Here is a 17,164-nt window from a genome sequence, read left to right on the forward strand (position 1 = left end):
GTAACTGCCTTTGGCTCAGGGCATGATCCTGGAGTCCCAGGATAGAGTCCAAGGATCGAGTCCCATATGGGGCTCCCTGCTCAGTAGGGAGTCTGCTTCTCCCTCTGACATCTCCATTCTCCTTCTTTCTCTCAAATAAATAAATATAAATAAAATCAGAAAAAAAAAAAAAAAAAGAAATGGGCAGAGCCAGTGGAAAACCAGTAAGGACATAGTTGAACACCATTAGTCAAGTGGACCTAGTCAACATTTATCAACTATCTCATTCAAAGACAACAGAATACACATTCTGGATAAAGAACATATACAAAAAAATCCCCCATAATTAACATTACACTTAATGGTGAGAAACTATAAGTTGTCCTGCTAGATTAGGAACAAGACAAGAGTGTCCCTTCTCAATACCATATTGGAGGTCTTAGGTAATGCAATAAGACAATAAAAGGAAATAAAAATTATACTGATTGGGAAGGATGAAATAAAACTGTCTTTGTTTGTAAATGACATGATCATTTATGTAGGGAACAAAACTGTCAAAAAATTCCTGGAAACAATAAGCAATTATTGCAAAGTTCCAGTATACAATGTTAATATACAAAAGTCAATCACTCTCCTGTATACTAGCAATGAAAAAATGGAATTTGAAATTTAAAACACAATACCATTTACATTAGCACCCCTAAAATGAAATGTTTAGTTATAAATCTAACAAAATATTTATAACATCTATATGAGGAAAATTATAAAACCCAAAGGTAATATGTCAGAACAGCTAAATAAATGAAGAGATATTCCATGTTTATGGATAGGAAGACTCAATATTGTCACAATGTCAGTTATTCTCACCTTGATCTATAGACTCAACAAAATCCCAATAAAAGTTCCAAAAAGTCATTTTGTGGATATCAACAAACTGATTCTATATTTCATGTAGACATGTCAAAGACTCAGAAAAACCAACACAATACTGAAGAAGAGCAAAGTCTTACTGATAAAAATCAACTTCAGGACTTACTACAAAGCTACAGCAATCAAGACAGTATGATTGGCAAAAAATAGACAAGTAGATCAATGAAACAGAATAAACAGCCCATAAATATACCTACATAAATATAGTCATATAGTCAACTGATCTTTGACAAAGAAGCAAAAATATTCTTTTCAACAAATGGTGCTGGAACAACTGGATAACCACATATATTTAAAAAGAAAAATCTAGGGGCACCTTGGTGGCTTGGTGGGTTAAGCCTCTGCCTTCAGCTCAGGTCATGATCTCAAGGTCCTGGGATCGAGCATCAGGCTCTCTGCTCGGCAGGGAGTCTGCCTCCCCCTCTCTCTCTGTCTGCCTCCGCCTACTTGTGATCTCTCTCTCTCTCTGTCAAATAAATAAATAGAATCTTAAAAAAAGTAATCTAGACAGAGCCCTTACACCCTTCAAAATTAACTCAAAATGGATCATAGTCCTAAATATAAATCCAATTATAAAACAGATGACAACATTGGGAGAAAACCTAAATGACCTTGGATATGACAAAGATTTTTTTTTGTTTCTTTTAGATATACACCAAAGGCACACTCCATGAAAGAAAAATATCAATAAGCTGGGCTTCGTTAAAACTGAAGGCTTCTGCTTCACAAAAGAGATTGTCAAGAAGGTAAAAAAGATAAGCCACACACTGGGAGAAAAAAAATTTGCAAAAGACATACCTGATAGTGGACTGTTATTAAAAAATATATACGAGATTGGGGAGGAGTCAAGATGGTGGAGAAGTAGCAGGCTGAGACTACTTCAGCTGGCAGGAGATGAGCTAGATAGCTTATCTAAAGATTGTAAACACCTACAAATCCAATGAGAGATCCAAGAGAAGAAGAACAGCAATTCTAGAAAAACAGAAAATCAACCACTTTCTGAAAGGTAGGACTGGCAGAGAAGTGAATCCAAAGCGACGGGAAGATTGACCACGGGGGGAGGGGGCCAGCTCCCGGCAAGCGCGGGTGGAGCAACGGAGCACAAAATCAGGACTTTTAAAAGTCTGTTCCGCTGGGGGGACATCGCTCCAGAGGCTAAAACCGGGGTGAAGCCCACGCGGGGTCAGCATGGCCTCAGGTCCCGCAGGGTCACAGAAGGATCGGGGGGAGTCTGAGTGTCACAGAGCTTGCAGGTATTAGAACAGGGGGAAGCCGGCTACAGAGACAGAGCCGAGGAGTGAGCTCTCAGCTCGGTGTTACCTTGAACCGGTCGCAGGCTGGGTGAGCTCGGAGTGCAGCCGGAGGCCAGGGAAACAGGAGTAATTGGGGCGCTGTTCTCTGAGGGTGCACTGAGGAGTGGGGCCCCGGGCTCTCAGCTCCTCCAGGCAGGGGACCAAGAGGCCGCCATTTTCATTCCTGACCTCTGGAACTGTACGGAAAGCGCTCAGGGAACAAAAGCTCCCGAAAGCAAACCCAAGCGGATTACTCAGAAGGCCGGTGCCTGGCAAGGTGGTGCAATTCCGCCTGGGGCAAAGACACTTGCAAATCACTACAACAGGCCCCCCTCCCCCAGAATATCAACAAGAAATCCAGCCACGACCAAGTTCACCTACCAAGGAGTGCAGTTTCAATACCAAGGAGAGCAGCGGAATTCCAGAAGAGGAGAAAGCAAAGCACGAAATTCTTGGCTTTCTGCCATGATTCTTTAGTCTTGAAGTTAATTTAATTTTTTTATTCTTTTTTTTCAATTTTTTTTTTCCCCTCTGCTAATTTTTTTAAATCTTTTACCCTTTTCTTTTTTAACGTTTTTTTAACTAGTTTATCTAATATATATATATATATTATATTTTTCTTTTTTATAATTTTTCTTCATTCGTTTTTCTTTTTTTAATTGTTTTTTCTTTTCTTTTCTGAACCTCTTTTTTACCCACTTTCTCCCCGCTCATGATTTGGCATCTCTTCTGATTTGGTTAAAGTATATTTTCCTGGGGTTGTTGCCACCCTTTTATTATTTTACTTGCTTCTTCATAAACGCCCTTTTTTTTTAATATTTTTATTTATTTATTTGAGAGAGAGTGAGAGAGCATGAGCGAGGAGAAGGTCAGAGAGGGAGAAGAAGACTCCCCGTGGAGCTGGGGAGCCCGATGTGGGACTCGATCGATCCTGGGACTCTGGGATCATGACCTGAGCCGAAGGAAGTTGCCCCAACCAACTGAGTCACCCAGGCGTCCCTCCTTCATATACTACTTATCTAGACAAAATGACAAGGTGGAAAAATTCACCACAAAAAAAAAGAACAAAGAGGCAGTACCAAAGGCTAGGGACCTAATCAATACAGACATTGGTAATATGTCAGATCTAGAGTTCAGAATGACGATTCTCAAGGTTCTAGCCGGGCTTGAAAAAAGGCATGGAAGATATTAAGGAAACCCTCTCGGGAGATATAAAAGCCCTTTCTGGAGAAATAAAAGAACTAAAATCTAACCAAGTTGAAATCAAAAAAAAGCTATTAATGAGGTGCAATCAAAAATGGAGGCTCTCACTGCTAGGATAAATGAGGCAGAAGAAAGAAAGATTATTAGCGATATAGAGGACCAAATGACAGAGAATAAAGAAGCTGAGCAAAAGAGGGACAAACAGCTACTGGACCACAAGGGGAGAATTCGAGAGATAAGTGACACCGTAAGACGAAACAACATTAGAATAATTAGGATTCCAGAAGTAGAAGAAAGAGAGAGGAGAGCAGAAGGTATATTGGAGAGAATTATTGGAGAGAATTTCCCCAATATGGCAAATGGAACAAGCATCAAAATCCAGGAGGTGCAGAGAACCCACCTCAAAATCAATAAGAATAGGCCCACAACCCATCACCTAATAGTAAAATTTACAAGTCATAGTGACAAAGAGGACAAAAATCCTGAAAGCAGCCCAGGAAAAGTAGTCTGTTACATACAATGGTAAAAATATTAGATTGGCAGCAGACTTACCGACAGAGACCTGGCAGGCCAGAAAGAGCTGGCATGATATATTCAGAGCACTAAACGAGTAAAACATGCAGCCAAGAATGCTATATCCAGCTAGGCTATCATTGAAAATAGAAGGAGAGATTAAAAGCTTCCAGGACAAACAAAAACTGAAAGAATTTGAAAACACCAAACCAGCTCTACAGGTAATATTGAAAGGGGTCCCCTAAGCAAAGAGAAAGCCTAAAAGTAGTAGCTCAGAAAGGAACAGAGACAATATACAGGAACAGTCACCTTACAGGCAATACAATAGCACTAAATTCATATCTCTCAATAGTTACCCTGAATGTTAATGGGCTAAATGCCCCAGTAAAAAGACACAGGGTATCAGAATGGATTAAAAAAAAAAAAAAAAAAAAAAAACAAAACTCATCTATATGTTGCCTACAGGAAACTCATTTTAAACCCAAAGACACCTCCAGATTTAAAGTGAGGGGGTGGAAAAGAATTTAGCCTGCTAATGGACATCAGAAGAAAGCAGGAGTGGCAATCCTTATATCAGATCAATTAGATTTTAATCCAAAGACTATAATAAGATATGAGGAAGGACACTATATCATACTCAAAGGATCTGTCCAACAAGAAGATCTAACAATTTTAAATATCTATGCCCCTAATGTGGGAGCAGCCAACTATATAAACCAATTAAAAACAAAATCAAGAAAAACACATCAACAATAATACAATAATAGTAGGGGACTTTAACACTCCCCTCACTGAAATGGGACAGATCATCCCAAGCAAAAGATCAACAAGGAAATAAAGGCCTTAAGCGACACACTGGACCAGATGGACATCACAGATATATTCAGAACATTGCATCCCAAAGCAACAATACACATTCTTCTCTAGTACACATGGAACATTGTCCAGAATAGATCACATCCTTGGTCCTAAATCAGGCCTCAACCGGTATCTAAAGATTGGGATCATTCCCTGCATATTTTCAGACCAGACTGCTCTGAAGCTAGAACTCGATCACAAGAGGAAATTTGGAAAGAACCCAAATACATGGAGACTAAACAGCATCTTTCTAAAGAATGAATCAGTCAACCAGGAAATTAAAGAAGAATTGAAAAACATTAATGGAAACAAATGATAATGAAAACACAACGGTTCAAAATCTGTGGGACATAACAAAGGCAGTCCTGAGAGGAAAATATATAGCAGTTCAAGCCTTTCTCATGAAACAATAAAGGTCTCAGGTACACAACCTAACCCCACACCTAAAGGAGCTGGAGATAGAACAAGAAATAAACCCTAATCCCAGCAGGAGAAGAGAAATCATAAAGATCAAGGCAGAAATCAATGAAATAAAAACCAAAAAAAAAAAAAAACCAATAGAACAAATCAACAAAACTAGAAGCTGATTCTTTGAAAGAATTAATAAGATTGACAAACCCCTGGCCAGACTTATCAAAAAGAAAAGAGAAAGGACCCAAATAAATAAAATCATGAATGAAAGAGCAGAGATCACAACTAACACCAAGGAAATACAGACAAGTATAAGAACATATTATGAGAAACTCTACACCAACAAATTTGACAATCTGGGAGAAATGGATGCATTCCTAGAGACATGTAAACTACCACAGCTGAACCAGGAAGAATTAGAATGCCTGAACAGACCCATAAACAGTAAGGAGATTGAAAGAGTCATCAAAAATCTCCATACAAACAAAAGCCCAGGGCCAGACAGCTTCCTGGGGGAATTCTACCAAACATTTAAAGAAATAATTCCTATTCTCCTAAAACTGTTCCCAAACAATAGAAATGGAAGGAAAACTTCCAAACTCATTTTATGTGGCCAGCATCACCTTGATCCCAAAGCCAGACAAGGATCCCATCAAAAAAGAGAACTACAGACCAATATCCTTGATGAACACAGATGCAAAAATTCTCACCAAAATACTAGCGAATAGGATTCAACAGTACATTAAAAGGATTATTCACCACGACCAAGTGGGATTTATTCCAGGGCTGCAAGATTGGTACAACATCTGCAAATCAATCAATGTCATACAACACATTAATAAAAGAAAGAACAAGAACCATATGATACTCTCAATAGATGCTGAAAAAGCATTTGGCAAAGTACAGCATCCCTTCCTGCTCAAAACTCTTCAAAGTGCTGGGATAGAAGGCACATATCATCAATATATCATCAATATCATCAAAGCCATTCATGAAAAACCCACTGCAAATATCATTCTCAATGGAAAAAAACTGAAAGCTTTTCTTCAGGAAAAGGAACACGGCAGGGATGTCCGTTATCACCTCTGCTATTCAACATAGTACTAGAAGTCCTAGCCTCAGCAATCAGACAACAAAAGGAAATTAAAGGCATCCAAATCGGCAAAGAAGAAGTCAAACTATCACTCTTTGTGGATGATATGATACTATATGTAAAAAAACCAAAAGACTCCACTCCAAAACTGCTAGAACTTGTACAGGAATTTAGTCAAGTATCAGGTTATAAAATCAATGCACAGAAATCAGTTGCATTTCTCTACACCAACAACAAGACAGAAGAAAGAGAAATTAAGGAATCAATCCCATTTACAATTGCACCCAAAACTATAAGATACCTAGGAATAAACCTAACCAAAAAGGCTAAGAATCTATACTCGGAAAACTATAACGTACTCATGAAGAAATTTAGGAAGACACAAAGAAATGGGAAAATGTTCCATGCTCCTGGATGGGAAGAATAAATATTGTGAAAATGTCTATGCTACCTAAAGCAATCTACACATTTAATGCAACTCCTACCAAAATACCATCCATTTTCTTCAAAGAAGTGGAACAAATAATCCTAAAATTTATACGGAACCAGAAAAGACATCGAATAGCCAAAGGAATATTGAAAAAGAAAGCCAAAGTAGGTGGCATCACAATTCCAGACTTCAAGCTCTATTACAAAGCTGTCATCATCAAGACAGCATGGTATTGGCACAAAAACAAACACATAGATCAATGGAACTGAATAGAGAGCCCAGAAATAGATCCTCAACTCTATGGTCAACTAATCTTCCACAGCCTCTTCAATAAATGGTGCTGGGAAAATTGGACAGCCACATGCAGAAAAATGAAATTGGACCATTTCCTTACACCACACACAAAAATAGACTCAAAATGCATGAAGGACCGCAATGTGAGAAAGGAATCCATCAAAATCCTTGAGGAGAACACAAGCAGCAACCTCTTCGACCTCAACCGCAGCAACATCTTCCTAGGAACAATGCCAAAGGAAAGGGAAGCAAGGGCAAAAATGAACTTTTGGGATTTCATCAAGATCAAAAGCTTTTGCACAGCAAAGGAAACAGTTAACAAAACCAAAAGACAACTGACAGAATGGGAGAAGATATTTGCAAATGACATATCAGATAAAGGGCTAGTGTCCAAAATTTATAAAGAACTTAGCAAAAACTCAACACCCAAAGAACAAATAATCCAATCAAGAAATGGGCAGAAGACTATGAACAGACATTTCTGCAAAGAAGACATCCAGATGGCCAACAGACACATGAAAAAGTGCTCCACATCACTCAGCATCAGGGAAATACAGATCAAAACCACAATGAGATATCACCTCACACCATTCAGAATTGCTAAAATGAACAAGTCAGGAAATGACAGATGCTGGCGAGGATGTGGAGAAAGGGGAACCCTCCTACACTGTTGGTGGGAATGCAAGCTGGTGCAAGCACTCTGGAAAACAGTATGGAGATTCCTCAAAATGTTGAAAATAGAACTGGCCTATGACCCAGGAATTGCACTACTGGGTATTTACCCCCAAAGATACAAACGTAGTGATCCGAAGGAGCACATGCACCCGAATGTTTATAGCAGCAATGTCTACAATAGCCAAACTATGGAAAGAACCTAGATGTCCATGAACAGATGAATGGATAAAGAAGATGTGGTATATATACAGAATGGAATACTATCATTTGCAGCCATCAAAAGAAATGAAATCTTGCCATTTTTTGCGACAACGTGGATGGAAGTAGAGGGTATCATGCTTAGCAAAATAAGTCAAGCGGAGAAAGACAACTATCATATGATCTCCCTGATATGAGGAAGTGGAGATGCAACATGGGGATTAAGGGGGTAGGAGAAGAATAAATGAAACGAGATGGGATTGGGAGGGAGACAAACCATAAGTGACTCTTAATCTCACAAAACAAACTGAGGGTTGCGGGGGGGGTGGAGGAGGGTTGGGAGAAGGTGGGTGGAGTTATGGACTTTGGGAAGGGTGTGTGCTATGGTGAGTGCTGTGAAGTGTGTAAACCTGGCGATTCATAGACCTTTACCCCTGGGGATAAAATATATATCTTTATAAAATAATAATAATATATATATATATATGATACTAAAACTCAAACATAAGAAAAAAATGAACGACATGATTGAAAAATTGGGAAGGGGGGGGGGAAGGACTGGAACAGACACCTCACTGAAGAAGATATAGAGATGGCAATAATGATATGAAAAGATGCTGAGATGATCCACAGCATGTATAATTAAGGAAGTGTAAATTAAAAGAAAGATGAGGGGAGGGGCGCCTGGGTGGTTCAGTGGGTTTAAGCTGCTGCCTTTGGCTCAGGTCATGATCTCAGGGTCCTTGGTTCGAATTCCATGTCGGGCTCTCTGCTCAGCAGGAGCCTGTTTCCCTTTCTCCCTCTCTCTGCCTGCCCCTCCGTCTTCTTGTGATCTCTCTCTGTCAAATAAATAAATAAAATAATTTTTATAAATAAATAAATAAAGCAATGATATATCACTACACATCTATTAGAATGGCTAAAATCCAAAATAGTGACAACATAAAATGCTTTTGACGATATGAAACAAGAGAAACTCTCATTCATTCTGGTGAGAGCACCAAAATGGTGCTACCACTTTGGAAGACAGTTGGGCAGTTTCTTACAAAACTAAACATATTCTTACCATATGATCCAGTAATCGTGCTCCTTGGTACTCAACCAAAAGAGCTGAAAACTTTGTGTACACAAAAACCTGCATATAAACCTGTGTTTATAACAGCTTTACCCATAAGTGCCAAGAGTTGGAAGTAACCAAGATGTCCTTCAGGAGGAGAATGGATAGATAAACTGTGGTCCATTGAGACAATGGGATATGATTCAGCGATAAAGAGAAAGGGCTATCAAGCAATGAAAAGACATGGAACAAACTTAAAATTCATCATAATAAGTGAAAGAAGTCGGGGCGCCTGGGTGGCTCAGTGGGTTAAGTCACTGCCTTTGACTCAGATCGTGATCTCAGGGTCCTGGGATCGAGCCCCGCATCGGGCTCTCTGCTCAGCGGGGAGCCTGCTTCCTCCTCTCTCTCTGCCTGCCTCTCTGCCTGCTTGTCATCTCTCTCTGTCAAATAAATAAATAAAATTTCTAAAAAAAAATTAAAAAAAATAAGTGAGAGAAGTCAATTTGAAAAAGCTTCATGTTGCAAGGTTCCAACTATATGACCTTCTAAAAAAAAGGCAGAACTATGCAAATAGATATAAAGGTCAGCGTTTTGTAGCATTTAGGAGACGAGGAGGATGAATAGGCAGAGCACAGAGGATTTTTAGAACATTTTGAAAATGTTCTGTATGATATGTATGATATTTTAGATATATATCACTACACAGTTGTCAAAATGCATAAGGTACTATACCAAGAGTGAACTCTATGAGAAAAGTTTTTTTTTTTTAAGATTTTATTTATTTATTTGACAGGCATCAAAGCAGGCAGAGAGGCAGGCGGGGAAAGCAGGGGTTGGGGGAAAGCAGGCTCCCTGCCAAGCAGAGAGTCTGGTCTGGGGCTCGATCCCAGGACCGTGAGATTATGACCTGAGCCGAAGGCAGAAGCCTTAACCCACTGAGCCACCCTGGTGCCCCACCAAGAGTGAACTCTAATGTAAACTGTGGACTTTGGGGTGATAGTGATGTGTCAGTGTAGGGTCAGTGAGGGTGACAAATTATCACCGTGCTACAGGATGTTGATAATGGGGAAGGCTGTGTGTATGTGGGGAAAGGGAATTTTACTTTGATCCCCAAACTACTCTAAAAAATGCAGTCTTTTTTTTAAAAAAACTTTATAATGCAATACAATACAAAACAAGATTGCATATCAAGACGGAAATAATGTTTAAAGGGAACGAAGAACTTCAGTAATGTGTACCTAAGGATTTTGATTGCACATTTGTAGGAAGTTCACATTGTCATTAGCAATTGTTTATCTGTGAAGTAGAAGTAACATAAATAGTGATGAAAACTCAAAAACGCAACATTAAAAATGCCATCTATGGGCTCTTAAAAAATGGAACAAAATTTGCTTGGCTTTTTAAGCGTTGTGGCGAATGAAGGGACAGAATTTAAATTCAGCTTTATGATTTTTAAAAGATTGGATAATATGTTTCTACAAAGAAGGCTCCTCTGAGTAACATAGAAATGAACATGGTAGCAGAAAGTGGAAAATAGGCTACATCTCTTGTGAGCTCACGTTCTCTGAAGCCCTGTCACTTAGTGGAGACAGTAACTATTCGATGAATAGCAAATAGTAGTCTTTCAGATTCCCGAGATTTTCACTAAGGATCGTGAATGGGTCTTTTTTTTTAAATATGTAAAGAATGTCTATAGTGCAAGTACCTGCAAATAACTGAGATTGTGGAGAGAATATTTTAATCAGCAGAGAAGGTCAAAATGACAAAGTTCCAGGATCAGAGTAAACATATGGGATTAAAAAATAAATAAATAAATAAAAGATTTTTTTTTAAAAGGACTTTTTTTTTTTTTAAAGGACTTTAAACAAAAGTCCTTTTTAAGAGACAGTTGGCTGTTTAAACCAAAAGTACAACTCACTGAGAGAATCACCACATTATTTATTTGGGTAGAAAGGACCTGGGGGCCCATTCTGCAGAGGAAAAAATAGAATCACTAACAGGCCTCATTCCTTGCACAGCCAGTGGCTAGAATCCCTGCCTCATGATACCCTGTGCTAGAATGCCGCTAGAACCATCTAGAACTATGTTAGTCTTTCTATGAAGCCACCAAGTGTGTTTGACCAGTTAAGAGCACAGTAACAATAAGTCATGTTAAGTTATAATGATTATCGATATCTTTAAAAGCCTTGTAAAGTTCCTTTTTGAGTAACCCTCACCCCACCCTTAGAGAAATTTATCTGTGGTTCACCTCTTTGAAATACCTCATTGTTGTTACACATTTGCCGTAGCCAAAAAAAAAAAAAAAAAAAAAAAAGAAAGAAAAAAAAAAAGCTTTTTATTAACAAAGTGTTCAGAAGAGGGCGCCACTGAAAATAATGAGAGTTTTCGCAGCCGGGACAATTTTGTTGCAGAAACAGCTGATAGCAATCAGGTCAGACAGAGCAAAGGGCTGGAGGGATTTTTAAAATTACAAAAACCAAACCAAATTAAACCAAAACAAAAATCAAAACCAATGGCCAAGATTTCAAGTTTGCTACTAAAGGTATGACATTCTCCTAAGACATGCGAGTGACTTGATCAATATATTTATATATTTATATTTGAAGAAGGAACTATTTGATGCACCAAATCCACGTTGATTAAAAATTACCAGGGCTCCTGGGTGGTCAGTGGTTTAGGCCTCTGCCTTCATCTCAGGTCATGATTTCAGGGTCCTGGGATGGAGCCCCACATCGGGCTCTCTGCTCAGCAGGGAGCCTGCTTCCCCCCTCTCTCTCTGCCTGCCTCTCTTCCTACTGGTGATCTGTCTGTCAAATGGGTAAATAAGATCTTTTTAAAAAAATTACTAGGTGTGAAATACATCGAGAGTCTGGGAAGGAAAATGATTTCACCTGATCTGACTAGGAAGTGGTTGAAGCCTGAATTAAGTGATATAAAAAGAGTAAAGACCTGGGAAATATATGGGGAAAAATCCCTAGAAAAACAGAAATAATAACTGGCTGCTATTTATTGATCCAGATCCTGCGGTAGGCAAAGAAGAGCTGGTTTTAGCCAGAGGATGATCTCCATTTGTCTTCATGATCCGGCATTTCCTGCAAGCCAGGCATGGGGCTCTGCACTAGAGCTGCAAATGCTAGGGGGACCTCACTGTCCCTTTTCTCTTCTCAGGGGGACAACGGGCATGTCCATGGTGCAGTGTGACAGGCTTTACCACATGGAGATAAAAGACTGCCAAGGGTAGGTTGGAGCTGGGAAAAGCCACTTAGGAACAGATTTTCAGGGGAGGTGATACACAAGGGCAAAGCAGAAGAATGAGGATGAGTGTGTCAAGTTTCAAAGTGCCAGGAGGCAGCACAGTGCATTTGGGAAACTACAGCAAGTTCATGACAACCGACAACTGATCTGGCAGCATCACCTGGGGATGGAGGCTGAGCCCCGGGGGTTAACATTGGGGGGTGAGATGGTTTGTATACTATGCCGAGGAGGTGAGGTACTACACTGTGAGGGCACAGGGAGCTACCGGAGGATTTAAAATATCAGAATCATAACCATAATAGAGTATTTAATTGCATCCTAGCTTTCATCAAGGGTAAGATGCACTATAGTTTATGTTCGACTAAGAAAGAGAAATGCTGTCAGTTAAACTAGGATATGTCATCAAGTGCAAGGTGAGTGCCACCTTAAGAGATATTAAAATTGGGGGGGGGGCAAATCTTAGAACAAGTAAATTGTGGTACTAGAATAATTAAGGAAGGTTGAACACTTGGATCAACAAAAAAAGTGATTATTGCTTACCATGTGCCCCAAACTATATTAAGTCTTAGAACAAGAGACGTTCTCATCTTGATGCCCCGTAGCTGTTAGACCCAAGGTACAGAGGGCAGTAGCCAACTACCAGCAGGCCCCAAGTGCCATGTGCAGACTCTAAGAGCAACTGCCTTTGAGAGAGGAAACGGTTGAGAGTGGCCTTTCTTTTTTTTTTTCTTTTTTTTAATTTTTAATTTTTTATAAACATATATTTTTATAAGAGTGGCCTTTCTGAGGTAAAGAATTACTAGCTGGGAAAGTAGGAAAATTGACACAGAATCGGAATTGATGCCACTACATGACAGAGTTGGTGAAACTTCCCTTCTCAGAGATCTTGAGGCTCCTCAGAAATGTATTTTTCATTTTTGGACAGAACATTCAGGATAAATATGATCTGTTCGAGTTCCTGGTTCTCTAATCAGGAATGTTTCTTAGGCTTCACGGGCACCAAGAAAAGGGTTTTGATAGTCCAGGGTAAATCCTGACAAAAGCAAAGCACAGTATCTATGGACAAACTAACCACTCAGAAGAGAACAACAGATAAAAAGGCCAGGCCGACCTGACCCTGCAGGATAGGTAAGGTTGGTCCGGCAACAGGGGTAGATGGGAAGTGCCCATCTCCTGCTAGAAGAGCTAGAGAAGACCCCTCCCGAGAGAGACCACCAGGAGAGGAGAGCAGTAGGTGCTGATGATGAAGTCCCAGAACCCAAGTCAGGTTCGGTGGGGTGAGGTTCGGAGCCGACGGCTAAGAAAGAATTCTTAAGACGTCTCTGGTGCAAAAAGGTTGTTTATTAAAGTAACGGGGACAGGACCCGTGGGCAGGCGTAGATGCAGCTGCCCCTGGTTGTGAGGGATGGCAGGTTATGTACCCTGCGGTTGAGGGGAAGGTGAGGGGAAGGAAGAGGGCCTACAAGGTGCCAGGATTGGTCCCAGGCCTACCTGAGGCCTTGCCCTTGCGGCTTGATCAATGTTGTCTTGAGACCAGCCATTAAGATTAAGATAGTTGGGAGAATTTTTGTGTTGGGATGTCACAATCCTGCTATCAATCGTCTTTGTTAGTGAGATTTAGGACATTTGTAAGCCAAGGGAGACTCCTGTCTAGCAGGATTGTGAGCTCTGTAAGTTAACTATTTGCTTATTGTTCATGGAAGTCAGGGCTGCCTGAGGGATGCTACACATAGGACTGAGGGGGAGCGGATGGAGAGTGGGGTGAGGGGGGTGGTTGCAAGGCGCCAGCTTTTTGCTTTGTCTTCAGCCAACCTCATGCTCCCTCATCACTGAGAGGCACTAAGGACTTTGCCTGTAGGACCTGGGCCTGAAGCTGGCACCAGGGAATTGCAAGGGAGTTGAGCAACCTTTAGCTCTTGAGAACTGGGCTGGAGGGAAAATTCCTTCAAGGAGAAGATATCCAAAACTTGTGTAGGGGCTGCAAGAAAAGCAGCTGGGACAGTGGTGAAACCTGGCATCTTACCGTAAGGAGTTCCCTGTTTGAAGCTTGACAGACCAGTGAGGAACCATGCCAGGCATTACACCTCCAGAATGACCTTGTTATTGTCCCCCATCAAAGGCAGTGAATCTTCTTTAGGAATGAGGAACCATGATGAATTTTTGGACTCATTAGCTCACACTCAGTGGGAGACAGCTTTTTTTTTGTTTTTTTTTTTTTTTCCTTAACAATATGTGTTTTAGTAATACAAAAGTAACCTGAACTTGTAGTGAAAGATTATTGATGTGAAGGACAGGATTCTAAAAAGAAAATAACATCTTAGTATATTTAATTTAAAACCATATGGACCATCGATTTTTAAGGGAAAGAGTTGATGAAGTTCTAGAACCTAGGTGAGGTTCAGTGGGCTGAGGTCCGGAGCCGATGACCAAGAAAGAATTCTTGAGACATATTTGCTGCAAAACGGTGGTTTATTGAGGCACGGGGACAGGACCTGTGAGCAGGAAGAGCTGCTGCCCCGGGGTTGTCAGAGATGGCAGGTTAAGTACACAGTGGTTGGGGGAGGGGTAAAGGAAAGGGAGGTTTCAACGGAGTTTTCATATGCTAAAGTGGAGTTGTCTTTTACCAAGCCATTAACATCACGATAGCTGGGAGATGCCTGTCTTGCAGGACTGTGATCTCTGCAAGTTAACTCTCTGTTTCTCGTTTATGGCGGTCAGGGGTGCCTGAGGAATGTTACACATATTACCGAGGGGAGCGGGGGTGGAGAGGGGGTGCAAGGTGCCAGCTTTTGCTTTGTCCTCAGTCAGCCTCCTGCTCCCTCATCAAGTTCCAAACCTTAGAGGGTGTTCGTGGGAGTGAGGGAGTGCGAGAGAGCGGGAGGGCCGGAAGGGCAGCGGGCCTAGGGGAAGGCGCCCAGCCTGCTCCTGCTCTTGTTTTGGAGATTCACGTGGTCCTGCCTAATTGGCCGCCATAGAGCCTGAGTTCCCAGGGAGGGCAGAAGCGTCCTTCACAGCTGTGGTTCCCGGGTTCTTCCAGCTGCCAGCCCCACCTTCCGCAGGAGGCTGGAGGCCCTGGGGGGACCACAACTCCCACAAGGCCCCACACTCCAACGGAGCCTGGCTGATAAAGGGGCGGGGTCTGCGTGGAGGGGTGGGACCATGATGCAGGGGCCTTGGGGCTCAGCGTCCCCAGGCGGCTTTCTGGAGCTTACGAGCTTTCTTATCGCTGGATTGGCATCTGGCAGCTGGACTCATTGGAGTCCTGGGGCGTCGCCTCGGACCGGCTCTCGATGGGTAGAGTGTAACGAAGTGTTAGCTTAGGAGGCGCAGTGCTAGGGACTGGGTAGCGCTGAAGCTGCTGGTTGTCCTGGGATTCCTGAGGAGGCTGTCTGAAAAAGTCACAGGTGCTGGTAGGGGAATCCTGGGGGAAAACTGGGGCCCAAACCAGCACTTTGAGCCTCTGAGCCAGAAGCCAACAATAACTGGGAAAAAGTCCAACTGTGCTGAGGTGCTTTACTTTTGGCTGAGAAGATAAGCAGGAAAGATAACAAAAATGGGATGTCTGTAGACCTCTACTGGAACTTTTAGGTCTGTCTTCTGTAATTCCTTACCTGTCACTCAGAGCTTTTTTCTTTTTCTTCCTTGGGTTGCCTTCTTAGAGAATTCCTTAGCTTGATATTCCATCTCTCTGGTTTGGTTTTAAGCAGTGCTCATTCTGCTATTCAACCCATCTCTTTGAAAGGTTTCTTTTTACTGCTGTTGCTATTTGTATTTCCAAGATACCGGCTAATTATTTTTATAACAGCCTGCTCTCATTTCATGATAAGATATTCTGGCTTATCCATATGATTAATTTAATTACATTGATGTTAATGTCTAACACTATTTTCCCCCCTTAGGTGCATATTCTCTCTTGAAAGAAAGGATAAAACATATTAAAGCTGTTTTTTTTTTTCCCGTGGCTTTGATTTTTCTGAAACGTTTGTGATTGTTGGTTTATGTCTCACTCATTTTTATGTACCTCGAGAGTCACTGCTTTGTACTCTCTTTGCAGGAGGGAGGTGCATGAAGAGGATGAACTGCAGGGTATTTTTTTTTCTTTTTAATGAAAATGGGTAGAATCAGGGTTTGTAACCTACTGGTCACCTGGGTACCCCACCCCATTCCTCCAGAGCCTCGTGATCATCGGGATTTTGCTTGTTTCTTTTACCCAAGCTCCCATACTGTCCAAGCTGGAAGCAAGCATCCCATTTTCTACTTCCTGGAAGTAGAAGCTTCCTGAAGCTTCGGTTCTAGTCTCTCAGCCAGTTCCCCTTTCATTTTCTTTCTTTTTCATTTTCTTTCTTTCCTTTTCATTCTGGGCTCCTCCCTCCAGGTTTGCACTGCCTTTCCTTATGTACAATGGGGATAGTAGGAAAGAGTGACTGAGGAGCCCTTCCAGTTTTTTAAAAAGATTTTATTTATTTATTTGACAGAGAGAGCACAAGTAGGCAGAGCTTCAGGCAAAGGGAGAGGTACAAGCAGGCTCTCTGCTGAGCAGAGAGACTGAAGATGGACTCGATCCCAGGATCCTGGGATCCTGACCTGAGCCGAAGGCAGCCACTCAACCGACTGAACAACCCAGTCACCCCCAAATATTTTTTAGTATCTTCTTTTCAGTACTTCAAGGGGAACCAAACATCTTCACCAGGACTCTCAAAGATGAATGAAAAACCAGTAATAATTTGCTACAAAAATGACAAACATCTGTTTTTTGTACTGCATCTAAACAACTAAATTTTAAAAATTAACATTATGGTAAACATAAGAATTTGCTGGATGTAATCCTTTGAAAGCTGGTGCTTGTATACTTTTATATCTCGGTCAGGCAAGGCACTATAGAATCATGGTGACCATCCATATTCTATACAAAAACTCTCAGTTCTATTAAGAACATGAAACAAGTGGTGCCTGAGTGGCTCAGTTGTTAAGTA

Source organism: Mustela putorius, unplaced genomic scaffold, assembly GCF_011764305.1.
Source record: "Mustela putorius furo isolate JIRA1106 unplaced genomic scaffold, ASM1176430v1.1 tig00001472_pilon_pilon_pilon, whole genome shotgun sequence".
NCBI classification, from domain to species: Eukaryota; Metazoa; Chordata; class Mammalia; order Carnivora; family Mustelidae; genus Mustela; species Mustela putorius.